Here is a 12761-nt window from a genome sequence, read left to right on the forward strand (position 1 = left end):
ACAGCTTTCTAATGTTAAGTAATTGCATGTAATATAATCGTCTTTCAAAGCATTTGTTTGTACAATTATATCTAGAATTATAAAACACAGACAAAACTATAAAGTTTTTTATTCGTTACAATTTGAAAAACCAATATAGTGCCACTACAGTAACTAATGAAGCAGGAAGGCCCCACCCAAACCACCCCAAATATTTGGTTTTCGCTGAATTTTGATGCCTCTAAAACATTTCCGAGCTTACTATAAACGGTCCGGTGGCGCAATGTTATCTCGTCTGACTCCAGATCAGAAGGTTACGTGTTCGAGTCACGTCCGGATCAAAATTATTTTGGCCCAGCATGGCCAGGTGGGTTAAGGCGAGCGACTTGTGATCTGAGTTTCGCGGGTTCGCATCCCCGTCACACCAAACATGCTTGCCTTGTTATCCGTAAGGCGTTATTGTGTGACGAACAATTCCACTATTCGCTGGTAAAACAGTAGCCCAGAGTTGGCGGTGAGTCTTGATATCTAGGTGCCTTCCCTTACACTGCTAAATTAGATACGGCTATCGCAAATAACCCTCGTGTACTTTTGCGCAAAATTCAGAAAACCAAACCGAAACGACGTGTGTAGGCTTAACAAAAATTACGACATTATAATCAAACTACAAGTTAACTGCTACAGTGTTAAGTTCTCATGTGACCGTTGTCAACATTTCTTTAGTGCAACAAAACTTACATTTAAAGTACAGGTGGCATAGAATTCTAACAGTCCTCTTATTAAGTCTGTGTTGCCTGTTAAACCTATAAAACCAGTTTCAATAGCCAGTTCGTATTTGTTACCCAAGTAGACTGGGTAACATTTCAGAAATGGTATTTACAAAGGCTACTGATAAATAAAACATCCAACCAAACGTACAGTAAACCATCTGCTAAGACCCTTGATATCCTTGAATGTTGTGAAAAATGAGTTTTCAGAAATTTTTGTAGTAGAAGTTATGTGAAAACAGTTGTTGTTCAGACTGCTCGTGAAACATCCTGAAATTACGGTTCAATAAAAAATCCACCATCAATTTTTTGTAAATGAAGTTGTTGGTACTGGGTTGCTTTCTATTTTGTATCGGCCATTTTTAATTTTGAAAGACCTCGGACAATTCAATTTCTAATAGTGATCATGTTTGCTGAATAAAAGTGCTAATAAATTGAAAGGTTAATCCTAGAAATTTGCGTACTTGGCCAACAAAAAAACTGGATTTTAAATTTTTTTTTAAATGATCATGATCCTTCATTATATAAAATGTCTAGGAAAACATCAGGATTATGAAAACTAGAGGGCCTAAAACTGAAAATAAACAATAAAAAATTTGATAAGAGTGTAATGACAAATATTGTCAGAAGTTACAAGTAGCACTGGATGTAATATTAAAAAAAATGTAAGAGTTTCAGAAGTTTACATAAATATGAAGTGTTCTAATGAAGACACCATAAACAGAAAGCAGTAAAATTTTGAAGAGGAATATAAGTACTTGGAAGTGGTCAGTGACTTACAAATCTGTTTTACTATCAGACCTAAGTTACCGTCAGTCCATCAATTTCAAGGTTTGAGCTAATTCAGCCACGTTTTATTATATTATTCCGTTTCTTGTAGAAATTGTTCCATCTTGTGTCTCCACCTCTCGAATATGTTTTCAACTTTGTGATATAATATTGCTTATCATAGGCACTGCGAGTTATCTCACGAGTTGGATAAAGTGAAAGTGCTTCCAGACGTCTCCAAAGACATTGAAAATGGAAAAGAAAAGGAAAATCTGCTTAAGCCTAAATTACGAGTGAACATGAAGAGTAGCGCACGTGTCGTAATAATTTGTTTGATTTATCATTTATTTCATGTATTACTTTTCATTTAGATGTGGACTTAGAAGAAAATAATCATATACTTCAAACACTATTAATATTTTGCAGGTACCCAAGTTGACAGCTTTCTAATGTTAAGTAATTGCATGTAATATAATCGTCTTTCAAAGCATTTGTTTGTACAATTATATCTAGAATTATAAAAACAAGACAAAACTATAAAGTTTTTTTATTCGTTACAATTTGCAAAAACAAATATAGTGCCACTACAGTAACTAATGAAGCAGGAAGTCCCCACCCACACCTCCCCAATTATTTGGTTTTTCGCTTAATTTTGATGCCTCTAAAACATTTCCGAGCTTACTATAAACGGTCCGGTGGCGCAATGGTATCGCGTCTGACTCCAGATCAGAAGGTTGCGTGTTCGAGTCACGTCCGGATCAAATTATTTTGGCCCAGCATGTCCAGGTGGGTTAAGGCGAGCGACTTGTGATCTGAGTTTCGCGGGTTCGCATCCCCGTCACACCAAACATGCTTGCCTTGTTATCCGTAAGGCGTTATTGTGTGACGACCAATTCCACTATTCGCTGGTAAAACAGTAACCCAGAGTTGGCGGTGGGTCTTGATATCTAGGTGCCTTCCCTCTAGTCTTACACTGCTAAATTAGATACGGCTATCGCAAATAACCCTCGTTTAGTTTTGCGCAAAATTCAGAAAACCAAACCGAAGCGACGTGTGTAGGCTTAACAAAAATTACGACATTATAAACAAACTACAAGTTAACTGCTACAGTGTTAAGTTCTCATGTGACCGTTGTCAACATTTCTTTAGTGCAACAAAACTTACATTTAAAGTACAGGTGTCATAGAATTCTAACAGTCCTCTTATTAAGTCTGTGTTGCCTGTTAAACCTATAAAACCAGTTTCAATAGCCAGTTCGTATTTGTTACCCAAGTAGACTGGGTAACATTTCAGAAATGGTATTTACAAAGGCTACTGATAAATAAAACATCCAACCAAACGTACAGTAAACCATCTGCTAAGACCCTTGATATCCTTGAATGTTGTGAAAATGAGTTTTCAGAAATTTTGTAGTAGAAGTTATGTGAAAACAGTTGTTGTTCAGACTGCTCGTGAAACATCCTGAAATTACGGTTCAATAAAAAATCCACCATCAATTTTTTGTAAATGAAGTTGTTGGTACTGGGTTGCTTTCTATTTTGTATCGGCCATTTTTAATTTTGAAAGACCTCGGACAATTCAATTTCTTATATTGAGCATGTTTGGTGAATAAAAGTGCTAATAAATTGAAAGGTTAATCCTAGAAATTTGCGTACTTGGCCAACAAAAAACTGGATTTTTAATTTTTTTTTAAATGATCATGATCCTTCATTATATAAAATGTCTAGGAAAACATCAGGATTATGAAAACTAGAGGGCCTAAAACTGAAAATAAACAATAAAAAATTTGATAAGAGTGTAATGACAAATATTGTCAGAAGTTACAAGTAGCACTGGATGTAATGTAAATAAAAATGTAAGGAGTTTCAGAAGTTTACATAAATATGAAGTGTTCTAATGAAGACACCATAAACAGAAAGCAGTAAAATTTTGAAGAGGAATATAAGTACTTGGAAGTGGTCAGTGACTTACAAATCTGTTTTACTATCAGACCTAAGTTACCGTCAGTCCATCAATTTCAAGGTTTGAGCTAATTCAGCCACGTTTTATTATATTATTCCGTTTCTTGTAGAAATTGTTCCATCGTGTCTTCACCTCTCGAATATGTTTTCAACTTTGTGATATAATATTGCTTATCAAAGGCACTGCGTGTTATATCACGAGTTGGATAAAGTCAAAGTGCTCCCAGACGTCTCCAAAGACATTGAAAATGAAAAAAAAAAGGAAAATCTGCTTAAGCCTAAATAACGAGTGAACATGAAAAGTAGCGCACGTGTCGTAATAATTTGTTTGTTTATCATTTATTTTATGTATTACTTTTCATTTAGATGTGGACTTAGAAGAAAATAATCATATACTTCAAACGGTATTAATATATTGCAGGTACCCAAGTTGACAGCTTTCTAATGTTAAGTAATTGCATGTAATATAATCGTCTTTCAAAGCATTTGTTTGTACAATTATATCTAGAATTATAAAAACAAGACAAAACTATAAAGTTTTTTTATTCGTTACAATTTGGAAAACCAATATAGTGCCACTACAGTAACTAATGAAGCAGGAAGGCCCCACCCAAACCACCCCAAATATTTGGTTTTCGCTGAATTTTGATGCCTCTAAAACATTTCCGAGCTTACTATAAACGGTCCGGTGGCGCAATGGTATCGCGTCTGACTCCAGATCAGAAGGTTGCGTGTTCGAGTCACGTCCGGATCAAATTATTTTGGCCCAGCATGGCCAGGTGGGTTAAGGCGAGCGACTTGTGATCTGAGTTTCGCGGGTTCGCATCCCCGTCACACCAAACATGCTTGCCTTGTTATCCGTAAGGCGTTATTGTGTGACGAACAATTCCACTATTCGCTGGTAAAACAGTAGCCCAGAGTTGGCGGTGAGTACTGATATCTAGGTGCCTTCCCTTACACTGCTAAATTAGATACGGCTATCGCAAGTAACCCTCGTGTACTTTTGCGCAAAATTCAGAAAACCAAACCGAAACGACGTGTGTAGGCTTAACAAAAATTACGACATTATAATCAAACTACAAGTTAACTGCTACAGTGTTAAGTTCTCATGTGACCGTTGTCAACATTTCTTTAGTGCAACAAAACTTACATTTAAAGTACAGGTGGCATAGAATTCTAACAGTCCTCTTATTAAGTCTGTGTTGCCTGTTAAACCTATAAAACCAGTTTCAATAGCCAGTTCGTATTTGTTACCCAAGTAGACTGGGTAACATTTCAGAAATGGTATTTACAAAGGCTACTGATAAATAAAACATCCAACCAAACGTACAGTAAACCATCTGCTAAGACCCTTGATATCCTTGAATGTTGTGAAAAATGAGTTTTCAGAAATTTTTGTAGTAGAAGTTATGTGAAAACAGTTGTTGTTCAGACTGATCGTGAAACATCCTGAAATTACGGTTCAATAAAAAATCCACCATCAATTTTTTGTAAATGAAGTTGTTGGTACTGGGTTGCTTTCTATTTTGTATCGGCCATTTTTAATTTTGAAAGACCTCGGACAATTCAATTTCTTATGTTGAGCATGTTTGGTGAATAAAAGTGCTAATGAATTGAAAGGTTAATCCTAGAAATTTGCGTACTTGGCCAACAAAAAACTGGATTTTTAATTTTTTTTTAAATGATCCTGATCCTTCATTATATAAAATGTCTAGGAAAACATCACGATTATGAAAACTAGAGGGCCTAAAACTGAAAATAAACAATAAAAAATTTGATAAGAGTGTAATGACAAATATTGTCAGAAGTTACAAGTAGCACTGGATGTAATGTAAATAAAAATGTAAGGAGTTTCAGAAGTTTACATAAATATGAATTGTTCTAATGAAGACACCATAAACAGAAAGCAGTAAAATTTTGAAGAGGAATATAAGTACTTGGAAGTGGTCAGTGACTTACAAATCTGTTTTACTATCAGACCTAAGTTACCGTCAGTCCATCAATTTCAAGGTTTGAGCTAATTCAGCCACGTTTTATTATATTATTCCGTTTCTTGTAGAAATTGTTCCATATCGTGTCTCCACCTCTCGAATATGTTTTCAACTTTGTGATATAATATTGCTTATCAAAGGCACTGCGTGTTATATCACGAGTTGGATAAAGTCAAAGTGCTTCCAGACGTCTCCAAAGACATTGAAAATGAAAAAAAAAGGAAAATCTGCTTAAGCCTAAATAACGAGTGAACATGAAAAGTAGCGCACGTGTCGTAATAATTTGTTTGTTTATCATTTATTTTAGTGTATTACTTTTCATTTAGATGTGGACTTAGAAGAAAATAATCATTTACTTCAAACGGTATTAATATTTTGCAGGTACCCAAGTTGACAGCTTTCTAATGTTAAGTAATTGCATGTAATATAATCGTCTTTCAAAGCATTTGTTTGTACAATTATATCTAGAATTATAAAAACAAGACAAAACTATAAAGTTTTTTATTCGTTACAATTTGCAAAAACCAGTATAGTGCCACTACAGTAACTAATGAAGCAGGAAGGCCCCACCCAAGCCACCCCAAATATTTAGTTTTTCGCTGAATTTTGATGCCTCTAAAACATTTCCGAGCTTACTATAAACGGTCCGGTGGCGCAATGTTATCTCGTCTGACTCCAGATCAGAAGGTTACGTGTTCGAGTCACGTCCGGATCAAAATTATTTTGGCCCAGCATGGCCAGGTGGGTTAAGGCGAGCGACTTGTGATCTGAGTTTCGCGGGTTCGCTTCCCCGTCACACCAAACATGCTTGCCTTGTTATCCGTAAGGCGTTATTGTGTGACGAACAATTCCACTATTCGCTGGTAAAACAGTAACCCAGAGTTGGCGGTGAGTCTTGATATCTAGGTGCCTTCCCTCCACACTGCTAAATTAGATACGGCTATCGCAAATAACCCTCGTGTACTTTTGCGCAAAATTCAGAAAACCAAACCGAAACGACGTGTGTAGGCTTAACAAAAATTACGACATTATAATCAAACTACAAGTTAACTGCTACAGTGTTAAGTTCTCATGTGACCGTTGTCAACATTTCTTTAGTGCAACAAAACTTACATTTAAAGTACAGGTGGCATAGAATTCTAACAGTCCTCTTATTAAGTCTGTGTTGCCTGTTAAACCTATAAAACCAGTTTCAATAGCCAGTTCGTATTTGTTACCCAAGTAGACTGGGTAACATTTCAGAAATGGTATTTACAAAGGCTACTGATAAATAAAACATCCAACCAAACGTACAGTAAACCATCTGCTAAGACCCTTGATATCCTTGAATGTTGTGAAAAATGAGTTTTCAGAAATTTTTGTAGTAGAAGTTATGTGAAAACAGTTGTTGTTCAGACTGCTCGTGAAACATCCTGAAATTACGGTTCAATAAAAAATCCACCATCAATTTTTTGTAAATGAAGTTGTTGGTACTGGGTTGCTTTCTATTTTGTATCGGCCATTTTTAATTTTGAAAGACCTCGGACAATTCAATTTCTTATATTGAGCATGTTTGGTGAATAAAAGTGCTAATAAATTGAAAGGTTAATCCTAGAAATTTGCGTACTTGGCCAACAAAAAACTGGATTTTTAATTTTTTTTTAAATGATCATGATCCTTCATTATATAAAATGTCTAGGAAAACATCAGGATTATGAAAACTAGAGGGCCTAAAACTGAAAATAAACAATAAAAAATTTGATAAGAGTGTAATGACAAATATTGTCAGAAGTTACAAGTAGCACTGGATGTAATGTAAATAAAAATGTAAGGAGTTTCAGAAGTTTACATAAATATGAAGTGTTCTAATGAAGACACCATAAACAGAAAGCAGTAAAATTTTGAAGAGGAATATAAGTACTTGGAAGTGGTCAGTGACTTACAAATCTGTTTTACTATCAGACCTAAGTTACCGTCAGTCCATCAATTTCAAGGTTTGAGCTAATTCAGCCACGTTTTATTATATTATTCCGTTTCTTGTAGAAATTGTTCCCTATCGTGTCTTCACCTCTCGAATATGTTTTCAACTTTGTGATATAATATTGCTTATCAAAGGCACTGCGTGTTATATCACGAGTTGGATAAAGTCAAAGTGCTCCCAGACGTCTCCAAAGACATTGAAAATGAAAAAGAAAAGGAAAATCTGCTTAAGCCTAAATTACGAGTGAACATGAAGAGTAGCGCACGTGTCGTAATAATTTGTTTGATTTATCATTTATTTCATGTATTACTTTTCATTTAGATGTGGACTTAGAAGAAAATAATCATATACTTCAAACACTATTAATATTTTGCAGGTACCCAAGTTGACAGCTCTCTTATGTTAAGTAATTGCATGTAATATAATCGTCTTTAGAAGCATATGTTTGTACAATTATATCTAGAATTATACAAAACAGACAAAACTATAAAGTTTTTTATTCGTTACAATTTGGAAAACCAATATAGTGCCACTACAGTAACTAATGAAGCAGGAAGGCCCCACCCAAACCACCCCAATTATTTGGTTTTTCGCTTAATTTTGATGCCTCTAAAACATTTCCGAGCTTACTATAAACGGTCCGGTGGCGCAATGGTATCGCGTCTGACTCCAGATCAGAAGGTTGCGTGTTCGAGTCACGTCCGGATCAAATTATTTTGGCCCAGCATGGCCAGGTGGGTTAAGGCGAGCGACTTGTGATCTGAGTTTCGCGGGTTCGCATCCCCGTCACACCAAACATGCTTGCCTTGTTATCCGTAAGGCGTTATTGTGTGACGAACAATTCCACTATTCGCTGGTAAAACAGTAGCCCAGAGTTGGCGGTGAGTCTTGATATCTAGGTGCCTTCCCTTACACTGCTAAATTAGATACGGCTATCGCAAATAACCCTCGTGTACTTTTGCGCAAAATTCAGAAAACCAAACCGAAACGACGTGTGTAGGCTTAACAAAAATTACGACATTATAATCAAACTACAAGTTAACTGCTACAGTGTTAAGTTCTCATGTGACCGTTGTCAACATTTCTTTAGTGCAACAAAACTTACATTTAAAGTACAGGTGGCATAGAATTCTAACAGTCCTCTTATTAAGTCTGTGTTGCCTGTTAAACCTATAAAACCAGTTTCAATAGCCAGTTCGTATTTGTTACCCAAGTAGACTGGGTAACATTTCAGAAATGGTATTTACAAAGGCTACTGATAAATAAAACATCCAACCAAACGTACAGTAAACCATCTGCTAAGACCCTTGATATCCTTGAATGTTGTGAAAATGAGTTTTCAGAAATTTTTGTAGTAGAAGTTATGTGAAAACAGTTGTTGTTCAGACTGCTCGTGAAACATCCTGAAATTACGGTTCAATAAAAAATCCACCATCAATTTTTTGTAAATGAAGTTGTTGGTACTGGGTTGCTTTCTATTTTGTATCGGCCATTTTTAATTTTGAAAGACCTCGGACAATTCAATTTCTTATATTGAGCATGTTTGGTGAATAAAAGTGCTAATAAATTGAAAGGTTAATCCTAGAAATTTGCGTACTTGGCCAACAAAAAACTAAATTTTTAATTTTTTTTTTAAATGATCATGATCCTTCATTATATAAAATGTCTAGGAAAACATCAGGATTATGAAAACTAGAGGGCCTAAAACTGAAAATAAACAATAAAAAATTTGATAAGAGTGTAATGACAAATATTGTCAGAAGTTACAAGTAGCACTGGATGTAATGTAAATAAAAATGTAAGGAGTTTCAGAAGTTTACATAAATATGAAGTGTTCTAATGAAGACACCATAAACAGAAAGCAGTAAAATTTTGAAGAGGAATATAAGTACTTGGAAGTGGTCAGTGACTTACAAATCTGTTTTACTATCAGACCTAAGTTACCGTCAGTCCATCAATTTCAAGGTTTGAGCTAATTCAGCCACGTTTTATTATATTATTCCGTTTCTTGTAGAAATTGTTCCCTATCGTGTCTTCACCTCTCGAATATGTTTTCAACTTTGTGATATAATATTGCTTATCAAAGGCACTGCGTGTTATATCACGAGTTGGATAAAGTCAAAGTGCTCCCAGACGTCTCCAAAGACATTGAAAGTGAAAAAAAAAGGAAAATCTGCTTAAGCCTAAATAACGAGTGAACATGAAAAGTAGCGCACGTGTCGTAATAATTTGTTTGATTTATCATTTATTTCATGTATTACTTTTCATTTAGATGTTGACTTAGAAGAAAATAATCATATACTTCAAACACTATTAATATTTTGCAGGTACCCAAGTTGACAGCTTTCTTATGTTAAGTAATTGCATGTAATATAATCGTCTTTCAAAGCATTTGTTTGTACAATTATATCTAGAATTATACAAAACAAGACAAAACTATAAAGTTTTTTTATTCGTTACAATTTGGAAAAACCAATATAGTGCCACTACAGTAACTAATGAAGCAGGAAGGCCCCACCCAAACCACCCCAATTATTTGGTTTTTCGCTTAATTTTGATGCCTCTAAAACATTTCCGAGCTTACTATAAACGGTCCGGTGGCGCAATGGTATCTCGTCTGACTCCAGATCAGAAGGTTACGTGTTCGAGTCACGTCCGGATCAAAATTATTTTGGCCCAGCATGGCCAGGTGGGTTAAGGCGAGCGACTTGTGATCTGAGTTTCGCGGGTTCGCATCCCCGTCACACCAAACATGCTTGCCTTGTTATCCGTAAGGCGTTATTGTGTGACGAACAATTCCACTATTCGCTGGTAAAACAGTAGCCCAGAGTTGGCGGTGAGTCTTGATATCTAGGTGCCTTCCCTTACACTGCTAAATTAGATACGGCTATCGCAAATAACCCTCGTGTACTTTTGCGCAAAATTCAGAAAACCAAACCGAAACGACGTGTGTAGGCTTAACAAAAATTACGACATTATAATCAAACTACAAGTTAACTGCTACAGTGTTAAGTTCTCATGTGACCGTTGTCAACATTTCTTTAGTGCAACAAAACTTACATTTAAAGTACAGGTGGCATAAAATTCTAACAGTCCTCTTATTAAGTCTGTGTTGCCTGTTAAACCTATAAAACCAGTTTCAATAGCCAGTTCGTATTTGTTACCCAAGTAGACTGGGTAACATTTCAGAAATGGTATTTACAAAGGCTACTGATAAATAAAACATCCAACCAAACGTACAGTAAACCATCTGCTAAGACCCTTGATATCCTTGAATGTTGTGAAAAATGAGTTTTCAGAAATTTTTGTAGTAGAAGTTATGTGAAAACAGTTGTTGTTCAGACTGCTCGTGAAACATCCTGAAATTACGGTTCAATAAAAAATCCACCATCAATTTTTTTGTAAATGAAGTTGTTGGTACTGGGTTGCTTTCTATTTTGTATCGGCCATTTTTAATTTTGAAAGACCTCGGACAATTCAATTTCTTATATTGAGCATGTTTGGTGAATAAAAGTGCTAATAAATTGAAAGGTTAATCCTAGAAATTTGCGTACTTGGCCAACAAAAAACTGGATTTTAATTTTTTTTAAATGATCATGATCCTTCATTATATAAAATGTCTAGGAAAACATCAGGATTATGAAAACTAGAGGGCCTAAAACTGAAAATAAACAATAAAAAATTTGATAAGAGTTTAATGACAAATATTGTCAGAAGTTACAAGTAGCACTAGATGTAATGTAAATAAAAATGTAAGGAGTTTCAGAAGTTTACATAAATATGAAGTGTTCTAATGAAGACACCATAAACAGAAAGCAGTAAAATTTTGAAGAGGAATATAAGTACTTGGAAGTGGTCAGTGACTTACAAATCTGTTTTACTATCAGACCTAAGTTACCGTCAGTCCATCAATTTCAAGGTTTGAGCTAATTCAGCCACGTTTTATTATATTATTCCGTTTCTTGTAGAAATTGTTCCCTATCGTGTCTTCACCTCTCGAATATGTTTTCAACTTTGTGATATAATATTGCTTATCAAAGGCACTGCGTGTTATATCACGAGTTGGATAAAGTCAAAGTGCTCCCAGACGTCTCCAAAGACATTGAAAGTGAAAAAGAAAAGGAAAATCTGCTTAAGCCTAAATAACGAGTGAACATGAAAAGTAGCGCACGTGTCGTAATAATTTGTTTGTTTATCATTTATTTTATGTATTACTTTTCATTTAGATGTGGACTTAGAAGAAAATAATCATATACTTCAAACAGTATTAATATTTTGCAGGTACCCAAGTTGACAGCTTTCTTATGTTAAGTAATTGCATGTAATATAATCGTCTTTCAAAGCATTTGTTTGTACAATTATATCTAGAATTATACAAAACAGACAAAACTATAAAGTGTTTTTATTCGTTACAATTTGGAAAACCAATATAGTGCCACTACAGTAACTAATGAAGCAGGAAGGCCCCACCCAAACCACCCCAATTATTTGGTTTTCGCTGAATTTTGATGCCTCTAAAACATTTCCGAGCTTACTATAAACGGTCCGGTGGCGCAATGGTATCTCGTCTGACTCCAGATCAGAAGATTACGTGTTCGAGTCACGTCCGGATCAAAATTATTTTGGCCCAGCATGGCCAGGTGGGTTAAGGCGAGCGACTTGTGATCTGAGTTTCGCGGGTTCGCATCCCCGTCACACCAAACATGCTTGCCTTGTTATCCGTAAGGCGTTATTGTGTGACGAACAATTCCACTATTCGCTGGTAAAACAGTAGCCCAGAGTTGGCGGTGAGTCTTGATATCTAGGTGCCTTCCCTTACACTGCTAAATTAGATACGGCTATCGCAAATAACCCTCGTGTACTTTTGCGCAAAATTCAGAAAACCAAACCGAAACGACGTGTGTAGGCTTAACAAAAATTACGACATTATAATCAAACTACAAGTTAACTGCTACAGTGTTAAGTTCTCATGTGACCGTTGTCAACATTTCTTTAGTGCAACAAAACTTACATTTAAAGTACAGGTGGCATAGAATTCTAACAGTCCTCTTATTAAGTCTGTGTTGCCTGTTAAACCTATAAAACCAGTTTCAATAGCCAGTTCGTATTTGTTACCCAAGTAGACTGGGTAACATTTCAGAAATGGTATTTACAAAGGCTACTGATAAATAAAACATCCAACCAAACGTACAGTAAACCATCTGCTAAGACCCTTGATATCCTTGAATGTTGTGAAAATGAGTTTTCAGAAATTTTTGTAGTAGAAGTTATGTGAAAACAGTTGTTGTTCAGACTGCTCGTGAAACATCCTGAAATTACGGTTCAATAAAAAATC

General features: G+C 35.4%; 5 non-coding genes across 5 annotated transcripts; all 5 read left to right on the plus strand.

The window, feature by feature from the left end:
* The first annotated feature begins 2203 nt into the window (after window positions 1-2203).
* Window positions 2204-2275, plus strand: TRNAW-CCA (transfer RNA tryptophan (anticodon CCA)). The gene has a single exon. It is a non-coding gene; the product is annotated as a tRNA-Trp (tRNA).
* Window positions 2276-4157: 1882 nt separating this feature from the next.
* TRNAW-CCA (transfer RNA tryptophan (anticodon CCA)) lies at window positions 4158-4229 on the plus strand. Its single transcript has one exon. It is a non-coding gene; the product is annotated as a tRNA-Trp (tRNA).
* A 3834-nt stretch (window positions 4230-8063) lies between these two features.
* Window positions 8064-8135, plus strand: TRNAW-CCA (transfer RNA tryptophan (anticodon CCA)). The gene has a single exon. It is a non-coding gene; the product is annotated as a tRNA-Trp (tRNA).
* Window positions 8136-10017: 1882 nt separating this feature from the next.
* Window positions 10018-10089, plus strand: TRNAW-CCA (transfer RNA tryptophan (anticodon CCA)). Its single transcript has one exon. It is a non-coding gene; the product is annotated as a tRNA-Trp (tRNA).
* Window positions 10090-11968: 1879 nt separating this feature from the next.
* TRNAW-CCA (transfer RNA tryptophan (anticodon CCA)) lies at window positions 11969-12040 on the plus strand. The gene has a single exon. It is a non-coding gene; the product is annotated as a tRNA-Trp (tRNA).
* The last annotated feature ends 721 nt before the right edge of the window (window positions 12041-12761 follow it).

The sequence above is a fragment of the Tachypleus tridentatus genome, chromosome 12, assembly GCF_004210375.1.
Source record: "Tachypleus tridentatus isolate NWPU-2018 chromosome 12, ASM421037v1, whole genome shotgun sequence".
NCBI lineage: Eukaryota > Metazoa > Arthropoda > Merostomata > Xiphosura > Limulidae > Tachypleus > Tachypleus tridentatus.